Below are 12,121 nucleotides of genomic sequence, written 5' to 3' on the forward strand. Positions count from 1 at the left end.
AACTTTAGGGTCACATATATTTTCTTATTATATTATGTTACTTATTTTTATTTGCAGTGTGTGTTTTTAGGATGGCATAATGTGAAAAGCATGTGGGTGTGTGTAAAATCAATAAAGGACTGAAAATATGTTTGCTTTCTATATATATATATATATATATATATATATATATATATATATATATATATATATATATATATATTATATTATGTGGTATGTGAAAACAACTAGAAATACAATATATGAAATGAAAAGATGCAGAAGATGCAATATATAAAAATATTGCTCTTTATCAAAGAAAACAATTATTTTACAAAAACGTCATTATGAACTTTAATCACCATATCATATCTATAATAATGAATTAATTTAATTCTGTCATTTTAGTTTTGCTGCCAAGTGAAGAAGATCATTCATCATCTGCTTGACTGAGCTCAGCATTACATAATAAAAGGTAAAAACACAGCATAATAATTGAACTACTACTATTAACTCACTTCAAGTTAAACCTATTTTTAAATGCAAGTAGTCTTTTAGCCATTAATCTATTTTCTGTATCATGTTTTAAATGTTTACAATTCTATTAAGAAAAAAGTCTCTCTAAATGTTGCTTAACAAAATGTAAGAGAAGTTTGCACTTGGACAAGAGGTTTTAGGATTCTCATAGAAATCTCCTCAAAGCTATTGGTTTAAAAAGTTACTTCATGAAGTGGTGTTAGCCCATGTTGCTTTGCTTATGACATCATTCATTTGAAGTCCAAAAACATCAGAAATTGTACAAATGTCTCAATCCAAATTGATAAGCAACTTTATTTTAGGGCTAAACCACTTTTTTTTGTTCTTTACTCATATTGATATTGAATCGTGTTCATTGGTTTTTGTATGAGCCCAATTTCAGAAGGATTTATCATCACCACTGCTAGAAAAATAGCACAAATATTTACTCTGCTAACTGCTTTGAGAGAGAAGTTTTCTCTCTCTCTCTCTCTCTCTCTCTCTCTCTCTCTCTCTCTCTCTCTCTCTCTCTCTCTCACTCTCTCTCGCTTTTTCCATAGATTAATATAGAAGAAAAATGTACCATCTAAAGATTAAACAGCTCAACATGAATGGTTTTGCTTACATATGTTTATATCTGAATTTCTATGAATCTCTTTGAATTTTTTGTTTAAATGAGTGTCTAGACATTTACTAAACCTAGATTTCACTACAGAAGTTTTCAAATTTCATGTTTTACAAAACATTCGCAGATTTGTACATATATATGCTTAACCTTTGTTAAATATTAACCTCATAAACCTAGTACTAGGCGGGATTTCATCCGGTGTAGCTTTTCCTATGAGAGAATGTGTGAAAGAACAAACATCACAAACAACACTGTCTGTACAGTTACATATTCTGAATTACTGCTTTTTGTCTCAAACAATTATAGCAATTCCAATGGACAGAAATGATTTAGAACACAATGTAGATTTGTGTTACATTTAAAACTGTAAAATATTCATTCAGTATTCTTTCAGCAGGTCTTTTTTTCCTGGAGGTGATAATGTTAGTATTGTACCCAACATGCAAACCATCTTACATGTGAACAGTTACAAAAGTTATATAGATATATAGATATAGGGTTTAGTGATTGCATATATTCTAACAACTTAAACAAAATAATTCACATCTGAAGCTAAATCTGAACATGCTGAACTGTTAAATCTGTCTAAGAGCAAACTGTGCATTTCCAATAACTACACCCATGATTACATCCCTTTATGAGCTACTGTAGTACCAGAGTTTAGCAGTAATAAAATATTTTGTAGTGAAACAGGGAGTTTAACAAGCTTGGAGGCACGCTATAAATTCAGTATACAAACAGGCATTCAACAGGCAATACAATATCCATAAAGTTTTACCTGAATTTGAATTAACAGCCTCTAAAAAAACACTGGGAATATTTTAGAGCAGCATATTCTGAATATAAACACAGAATCTGGCTCCAAAGCATGGTTATATTTTACACTTGTGAAGTATATAATTGAAATGGGAGAGGAAGCTGTCTGACTTGGTCGTGAGGTTTCTTTTCCTCCAAGCTTTGTATGCATATGATGCTCTGCAGCAATGCTCTCATAAATTGATTTAGATTATGCCCTCTACATTATGTGGTGTGAGAGGAAATAAATCTCTCTAAATGAATTTGGTGAATAGGGAAGTGCCAGTGTGGGAGGATGTACAGCAGGGGGCCTACTGTGGAACAGAAGAGGGCTAATTTCACCTCACACCCACTACTCCTCTGAGGAAAGATGCTACAATTTATTTTTTGTTTATCCCTTAGTAATTTCGCACTTCTTTTCGAGTATATGACAAAGCGAGCGAGGTAAAAATGAAGTTCTGAAAGTGACATTCGGGATAGAAAACAAAGCTGAAATTGAAAACAAAAATAAATGTGTCTTGCGTGTAAATAAAGAGAGAAAAAATAGCAAAAGTAAAGTAGCCTATTTAAAGTCCAGTGTTGTTTAGCAGCGATGGGATTAGCTGGAGGAGGCTGGCCTCTTTAACATTTCTATGCAAACTAGAGCTTGAATAATGAGATGTATTTATGAAGGCCGATGAGCGAAAAAAGGAGAGGGGGGGGGCTTTTTGAAAGGAAGCAGACTGGAGGCTGAATGGAAAAGACAGGAGAGAGGGATGGGGGAAGACGGGAGACGGGGGGCGAGGGTGCATTTGGGCCTTTGCTGGTGGGGTGCAGAGGGAGAAGCAGCTGTGAAAAGAGTGGAGCCCTTTTTCCCACGCCCAGCAAGACGCGAAACAGTCGCACAGCCTGTAAGGGTCACATCACAATTCTAATATATATGTGGTGCGAAAGAGAATATTAAAGCAAATTAACGAGCTGTCTGACGGAGGAAGAGTAAGACAGAAAGCATGGTTAGTGACAGACAAATGCCTCTGTCAGATACAAGTAAGATCTTAAGTATAATAAAAGTGACCAAACATAATCAAATGAATCATACTCTGTTCTGAATATTGGATTTAATATGTGCATGATATGTTTGCTGATAGTGTAAAAAGATGACTGTTTGATTCAAATGCAGGCTTTTTTCCAAATCTAGTCTGCAGCTAAACTTGGCCTTGTACATGGTCTGTGTGTGCTGGGGATTTAGGGTGGAGCGGTGAGACACAGATCTAGTGGGACAGAAATCTCAAATTAGCACAAGGGGGTTGTCTCTGTTATTGGAACACATAGCAACTTAGCTGGAATGTCTTTCTGAGGAACATTGAATAAGGTCTGTGATCTATGTCAATAATCTGCGACGAATAGTGGGTGTGTGCATCTGTGAAAGACAGAGATGGGGGTCAGGTCGTTTCCAAATCTTAGACTCTTTACATAGCCATCGTTAAATATGGAAGAGATGTAGGACTGACAACATGACAAAACACTGGTCTCAGTTAACCCTACATGGGAATTTGAAAGTGGTAAAGAAAATAAAAAACAAGGCTAAGTTGCAGAAAAACAGGCAGAAAGTATTGCCATAAATTTTTTCCCTCAAAATCACAACACAGAGTATGAAAATGGGTACTTTTCATAAAGAATGAATCTAGTAGCTGTCTAATATCCAATAATGGTTGCTGAGTTTTCTAAAGAAATAATGAAAATTAAAATAAAAAAATAATTAAAACTGTCTAGACAATAAAATGTCAAGATAGTGATGATGAAATATTTTGCTTTCTAAAAAAAAAATGTCTAAAGCAGTGAGAATAAATAAATAATTTTTTAACTTTATAATCTTTTAGAAAAAGTCAATTTAGACATAAAGCATCAATATATGTTTGAGTTTATAATTTCGTCTAAAACATCTGAATATACATTCCAATCATGAAAGTTCATTAAGAGATTTTTTGCCCTTAGTAACATCCTAATCTAAAACAACACTAAGAATTAAGAGCTCGTTTAGTCCTATAATAGGATGCATGGTCTACTGTTAAAACTGTGTATAAAACATGCACAATATCATAAGAGGTTATAAGAAGTTGTGTGCTGACTCCTAATATGTGGGTTTTTTTTGTCAACATTACCAGATCAACCTCGCTTCTGATTCCACCGGGAACATATCAGCACCTGTATAAAACATCAATAACTTCCCCTCAGTCTTTATCTGGCACTTTTATTGCTTTATACTGTCAACCTGCTGAATTAGAAGTACATCCACCAATGCATTCTATCAAGGGTGCCTCGTAAACGTGCTGCTGAAAGCTTTTCGGTTCTTTTTTGATTCACTGACGCTTCCGTATTAGCATAATGCAGTCGTCATTAGTGTTAAAGCAAGGCCTCGGGCAGCATTTTTGCGCTCAGAGCTTTTCACCACAGTTTCCCCCTGTAGAACGTACTCACAGCCGTGTCACGCTCAATTAGCTCCCCCATGCCTTGTTTACCCTTCTTCATGTTCCTGGAAAACTCAAAGACACAAGCCTTTTTTTTGAGTTAATACGAGCCAGCATGTTGCGTCTGCCTTACCCCGCCTCCTCGCTAGCTTTTCTCTCCAAATTCAAATGGAAATGAAGAACAGGAGGACTCCCTCTAATGAGTTCAATGCGAGGATGCTTAGTGCGAATCAGTGCATGCTTTGTGCGGGAATGTATAGAATGTTAAAACGGCGAGCGGTTCGAGCTTACAGCTTCCAAGTTGAATAGCCCTTCTCTCTAGGCTTTTGAGAGAAAATGAGGCGAAGTGGGGATACTGGTAACGATTTCACAGGCGCAGGTGATTCCCATGCTCTGGAACCTTTTGTCTATGCAGAGCTAGATAAACAAAGCATCGGCATACATTAATGTGTTTGCTTTTGAGGATAGTGGAGAGGTTTGTTCTGGGAAAACCACAGCGTACTACATTGTAGAAAAGCTTACAGCATACACTGTAATGTACATAATGTCAAAGCAACTGAAAATCCAATATAGCTGTGGTTAGGTTTATTATGGGTATTCTTTTAGAAATAGCTAGTTTAAACGGCTGTGTATAATTTTCTGCGTCATTGCTGAGAGCAAATGCAACCAGGATCTTAAAAACTCACACTTAATATGCAGTATGGACACCCAGACTAACCTGATTTAGGAAATAAATCTGATCTCTCATGTGAAAACTGAGAACAGTTTTAGGTTATATGTCTTGCCAAAAATATTCTTGGGTTTCTAACCAAGAGTCAAAAAAAAAAAAACAATAATAACTATCAACAGTGTCTATTTTTGGCTTCCATAAAACACAGATCTTGCTGTTTTCTTGAAGGAGCTCCACGTCTCTGGTCGGACAGTAATTTTTCACGTGTGAATTAGTAGGCCCTTTTTTGGGGTGAGCAGAGAACAATGCTACTGCTGCCAGCTCTAAACACGCAGCTGTACATGAGCTCTTCTGATCAATAGAATTTGTGGTGAATCTCTGCATTTCAGTCTGCCAGATCAGAGCTGTGGAGAAGAGAGACACGGAATTGATTGCCTCTGATTAATCTGTTTATCTTTCAAGTTTATTACTATTACTGACTCTGCAATTCTCTTGCAATCTTTCTCATTGTTCTTAAAAGCATTTGAGCATTGTGAAGCTAAAAATCTTCCATAGATACGAATGAACAGCATAGTTGAATAAATAGGCAAAATGGCAAACAAATATCATAGTGCTGTGCTTGAAACATAATGAAATATTCTCTATTAACACATTTTACTTTATAGTGCTACTAATAAGTTTAACAATGCAGCTAATCACATAAGAAACTTTATTACAAAAACATTTAGAGATTTTAAAACAGAAATGTTAGAGTTTTTATGCAACATATACAAATAAAAGCAACACATGCATATATGCTCTTAACCAGTAAAAGAAGTGAAATGGGGTGAGAAATGAAGTGAGATTTGTACAAAATAGCTTTTATGATTCAGTAAGTTACTTGTTACATTGTTATAGTGAACTACAGTTCACTCGAAGCCCTAAAACAGTGAAACAATTAATCATTGTATCATCATGAATATCATGTATACTTAGAGGTGTAAACCTCAGCTTTGCAGATGATACAATACAATTTCGACTCTTAAGGCAACTAATCAATATTTGATGATACAACAGAATCTGCTTCACCTGCTGCATATATGGACTAGGAAATAATTTTGATTTATTGAACTTTTAAAATATCATAGTTAAAGGCATATCAGCAGATTATTCTGATGTGTAATTTAATAAGGTAGCAACCTTATTAAATTACACATCAGAATAATCTACACACAACTTTTCTGCCTTTTTTAAGAGAACTTGTATTGCCTAATCAATTATAATCAATTAATTTGCCTTGATTAATTTCAGTTGTCTTATAAATAAATACAACCCTTTAGCTATATTGATTTTGAAGAAAGAAAGAAAGAAAGAAAGAAAGAAAGAAAGAAAGAAAGAAAGAAAGAAAGAAAGAAAGAAAGAAAGAAAGAAAGAACACAATCAACACTTTAATGATTACAAAAATTGTTCAGCTCCGACAGCGACAGTGACGTGATTGTTTTTCAATTCAAATGAACAGAATTGTAAAATGCTAACTAAAGCCCTAATATTAAACTTAATCCTTGTAAAACTTTGTATACAAATTGGGTTGTGTGAATTGTTGTAAACTGGCAAGCGGGAGAGGATGTTGCAATTTTTTATAAATAGTGCATCTGCTTAAAGGTACTTGACTTGTTTTCTGGTATTCCATGCCTACATCAGCAGGCACTATAAAATATGCTGAGATAAACCACTTAACATACACACAAATGCACGCAAGCAAACACACATACACACCATCTTTTGCTTTGTCCATTCATTTCTGTCTTCCTCTTTATCTCAGTCTCTCTTGCACACACTCTCTCTCTCACTCGCCCCCTGAGGTGAGTTTCACCCCAGGCCTGGTATGAGGGATGCGGAGAAGAGGAGGGGATGTTGCTATGGTGACAAATTGTCAGAGTTAACCATAGGGGAAACAAATAAAGAGCAGTTAGTGTGAAGAGTGGTGTGTGTATGTTTGTGTGTGAGAAAAAGACAGAAAGCAAGACAGAGAGAGTGAGTGAGAGAGAGAGAGAGAGAGAGAGAGAGAGAGAGAGAGAGAGAGAGAGAGAGAGAGAGAGAGAGAGAGAGAGAGAGAGAGAGAGAGAGAGAGAGAGAGAGAGAGAGAGAGTGAGTGGGTGTGAAAGAGAGAATCTGTGCACTGGGACTGACTTGGCCACATCCGAGGTGCTCATGTTGTTCATCTCAGTTGAGGCAAAGAAGATGCTGAAATGTTAATGTACTCACAGATTCCTAAATGCATCAGAACTGTAGCATGAAGAGCACTGCTTTGTGCCATAAAGCTTTCCATTTTGATTTATTTAAACTCTTCAACCCGTCGAGTGTTTTTCTTTATCATGAATACTGTGATCTTCTCTTACTACCCCCTCCTCTCTCACTCTGCTCCACACCTTTGTCTCTCTCTCATACTATCAGCTCTCACTGTACCCTCTAGATGCTATCAGAGATAGATGTCTCGCACTAGTCACTCATTTCATTTCAGTTCCAGATGAAACAGAAAGCCAAAGGCCCAGCAGGACTCCTCTGATTCACACCCCATCCTCTTTTCTGAAACTGCTCTCTCTCTCTCTCTCTCTCTCTCTCTCTCTCTCTCTCTCTCTCTCTCTATCTCTCTTTTTCTCTCTCTCTCTTTTTCTCTCCCTCACACTGCTTTAGTCTCTCCCTCTTTGTCTATGCAACTCATTGTGTAATAGCTAATGCAGATGTGTGAATAATACAGACTTGTACAGACGTAAAATTTTTATAGCTCAGGTTGTACTATACATAGTTAGTCCATTAGTATTGCAAATAACAGCACTTTTTGCACTAAAACTATGTTATAACAATGTTAAAATAAAGCTCCATGTGTAACAGTCACCTCGAATAATGTTCTAGTTGCCTCTCGAGTCAGTGGCAAAAACACCCATATGGTTCTTAAGCCAAAATATCTCTATCTTATTTTTACGCCTTCGCTTCTAAGTCATGTCCAAATCCAAGGGCAAAAGCTGCCCACCTCTGTCCTCTTTTGACTGAGACATAACACATAAACGTCCCCCCACTTTCTGCTACCCTGTCTTTTACCTTCAGGGCCTCCAGATCTCCATCCATCTACCCATCCATCCACACTAAATACAATAACTAAGGCTAGGACTGAGCCAACAATGGGGTGAGGAAAGTGTAAATGTTAGCCAGGCTCCATTGTCCCAATCAGACAGGGAGTTAACACCCATGTCTGTGCCCTGTGAATGGAGTTACTGTGTCTGAAAGACCCAGATCGTCCTGCAGCCCCCCTTTCCTGCACCGTCACACAAGCCTTAAGCATGTGAGATGTTTGTACAGTGTATAAATTACAGGTGATTGTAGATTTATTAAGCATAATACATAATACAAAATGCTGATTTCCGAATCCTCTGTTTTGTTTTCCATTTTGTTCTGTAGAGAGGATGAGAAGAAAAAAAGAGTGGGAGGCAGAGATGAAGCCAAACATCGCCACTGGCTCTCTTCCTCCTCTGCAAGCCCATCTCTCCATGGCAAGGAAGGGTGGGAGTGCACCGAGGCCAGCCAGGGTGAGGCATCATGGGCTTAAGAAGCATCCTGAACCCCGCTCGGTCAACAGCACCTCTGGAGCTCAGAGCTCAAAGCTCAGATAGAAATCAATACAGGGGAAGAGAGACTGATGCTGGATCATCCAACCTAACCCTCAGCCTGCAGGCCAAATGACCTCCTACACATACATGGCATTACACACTGACACATATACAAATGCATACTGACATATAGCTATGCTATCTTTCGCACAATCACCCACACTCATGACTACTACACACCTACACATGCATGTGTTTGGGTGCCTGCTTTTTCTCGAGGCCATGTTATTTTGGAGTTGTGTCTACAATCCAAACAGGCCTCAATTATTTTTTCCTAAAAATGGCAAAGGTCCTCACTTTGTGTTTTCCCCACTTTAGCGCCAAATATCTACTTGTGTCTTTTTTACGTCACCTTCCACCTCTGTGTGGTGAGAAAAATCATTCAAAAATATATCAAATATCTACAAGCTTGGACTTCCTCCCCCGAGCAACTCATTGCCTATTCAATGGCAAGAAGAAAGAGGAAAGCAGCTGTATCATGTCCCACTGTGCTCCACAACTCTGCACCAGAAATACACTTTGCCTCTACCATAATAGCTACTTCTTTCACAAGAAGCCAGATTACAAGATAGACAGCAAAAGCGACACATTCTGATATCTGAACATGGTGTGGACTTAATGAGAGACAGAGCATAATAATCTGAGGAGCACCCAGATAACCAGTGATGACAGCTCAAGCAATGAACTTAAACTACAGTGAAGGTGAGTCTGTTTAATATTCAGGTTAAATTAAGAAACAATCTAAAGTTTTTACATTAATGTAATTTATCACATTTTCCATGACCCACAGCCCACAGACACCACCCAGTTCTTGCACATGAACATGGCAAACACATAAGATAGGCCTAACTAAATGTATTCATTCATCTATAGTAGTATCATGATAGTAGTATGATGAAGTATCATCATCAGGAACAAGAAGGTCCAGGACCTGTCCCAGTTACACTGAATGGGATATAGGAATACACCTTGAATGAAATGCTAGACTATCAAAAGATACCATGTACACACAGACTCACATACTTACTCACACCAGAGGTAATTTAGTGCAGCCCTGAACTGATACTACATCTCAAACAACCCACTTCAACTTATGAAGGACTATTAATTAGCTTATATGTTGAGTCAGGTATTTTGAGAGTAAGGGAAACTAAGGGTGTATTTTAGGACTACTGTTGGGAATCTGTGGCCTAAACTAATTAGAAAATATTAAAATAGCGCTCAAATATTTATTTGCTTTCATTTAGCTGCACAAGAGTGAAGAAATGTATAAAAGTTCAAATATAAGGAATAAATGCACACCTGGAAGCCAATCAGAAAGCAGTATTTCACAATGCCATGTTTTAAAACACACCAACTTTTTAATAATATATTTTTTTTCTATTGCATATCAGAAATTTGTTGAAAATAAATTTGCGCACCGCTAATTAATACTAGCTTAATAACAAACAATAGTTTTAAGATTGTATTTTTAAAATTGATTTAGACTTTGTAAAAGGAAGAGCGTAACTGAGCAATATGCTTTAATTTCATTACAATGCATTATATACATTAGCTGCTACTGCTTTTAATGCAAATTAAGCATTCAGTTAACGAACCAACTCTCATGATTATGAAATGCACATGATTACTCGCATGATTCAGTCTCAGGCATTTTGTTTTTATTGTCTGGTGGATCTGTTAGTGCCTTTTGTTAATTTAAGAAAGCGTTATGGGGTGGTGATGCCAATCTGCCCCACTTTTGTCATATTGCTGGCTCAAGGAGCATCTGGTTGGCACAGCCACAGACAAAATGGCCGCCACTGGTGCAGACTGACTGTTTTACTCCAAAAAGATGGTGGTGCATTTTTTTTCTTCTTCTTACTGTTCGCCATCTGTGTGACCGTTAGCCATATGCAAATCCGTCCTAATTGCATTTGCATATTCTTCATTTAGTTGTCAGGGCTTGAGAACACATTTAATCGTTTACTAGCATTAAAGCTAAGCATTAATATCATTTGATATCGGCATGTTGAGAAAATAAAGCCATCTTCCCCACATTGCTCCATTCTTTTATCTATCTGTAGTTCTTTCTATGTTTCCTGCTTTCTCTCCTCTAATATTATACTTTGTATTAACCATATTTTATAGCTATTAGTAGTGCTTTTAGGATGCTGCAGTAATGCTGCCATATGGGAGCTACATGTCTCCACCAACAAACGACAACTAAAACACCCCCCTTCACCCTACGCTGGTATGCAAATCGCTCACTGTAAAGACAAGGGAAGAGTCGAGGAGGGCAGACAGACAATAATTACCTCATCGCTATGCACACAGCTCACTAGATTTGCTCAGCGAGTGTGTTGTCAGACCCATCTGTGTGAGTGGCGTGCCCATTGTGGAGAACATGTGCCATGCGGCAGAGGGTTTGTTTCGCTTCAGACCTCCTATTGTTAGGACAGATCAGTGCCATCATGTGGGCACTATAAATAATTTATAATGCCTTTGATGCCAGCATTGGCATCTGCCATAATTGGTACAGCCAATATACAGTAGGCGATTGTCTGCCTCTTTAGTCTTTTGGAAAGATCACACTCAGATTTGTCAAGCATGAACGAGTGTTCAGATTTTTTATTCTGATCACAACACACACATCTGTGCTGTGTGTTGCTTTGACGAGGTAGGAGCAGCCTGCATTTTCAATTGTAGCATTGTAGTGTTTGTATATGAATATGACTAGCAGTGTCAAAGCACTTCCAGCATCGAGGTGTAAATGTATTCATTCTTAGTTCCTTTACCAACACTATATTCGAGACAGTTATTCCAGGTGGCAAACTCATTTTCTTCACTTTGGTATTGGTGTCTAATTCTGACATGAAAGCCCTATTTTTAGATCAAGAGCTGTCGGATCTCTGGAACATCATCTTGCTCGTTTTAGCATTCCCTGAAATACAGCATCAGTTCTGAATTCTGTATTTGAAAAATGGAGATGACATCTCCACTGGATATTAAGCATTACATAAGATTAAAGCAAACTTCTTCCAAACCTCAACCTTGTTAGCCAGCTGCCTGCTGTATTTTCTCTGTGTGGTTTGCCATAGCAGAAATCTGACAGCTTAGACTGAAGACAGTTGATATAACTGCATTTAGCTTCTCATATTTAAATGAGCACTGTCATTAGGTACACTCGACCAGGCAGAACTACCTTTGTTTCTATTTGATATGGTGGCGGCAATGAGTAGACGAGACAGAGTCTGACTGGGTTGGAGGGGGACAGTGTAGACACACAACAGCGATAAAATGGAGCTCCCGCATTGCTCGTCTGCTCTGGCTGAGCGTTTTGATGGCAGTAGAATGGGGCGGGGGGGATTCAATGGGGTCTATAGTGAATGTGTGGTTGGTTTGCACTTGAACATGGGGGTTTTTGGGGTTCATCATTGGGGGATGGGGGTGCTCAGGGAGG

General features: G+C 37.8%; 1 long non-coding RNA gene across 1 annotated transcript in view; it reads left to right on the plus strand.

Moving 5' to 3' along the window:
* The window catches only part of LOC310717892, a 28,654-nt gene that overhangs the window by 6,975 nt on the left and 9,558 nt on the right, over positions 1-12,121 (plus strand). Inside the window, exons 3-4 of the long non-coding RNA XR_014530996.1 lie at positions 388-454; positions 8,471-9,381. This is a non-coding gene — a long non-coding RNA (uncharacterized lncRNA). The remainder of the gene's footprint in view (positions 1-387; positions 455-8,470; positions 9,382-12,121) is intronic.

Source organism: Silurus aristotelis, assembly GCF_946808225.1.
Source record: "Silurus aristotelis genome assembly, chromosome: 22".
NCBI classification, from domain to species: domain Eukaryota; kingdom Metazoa; phylum Chordata; class Actinopteri; order Siluriformes; family Siluridae; genus Silurus; species Silurus aristotelis.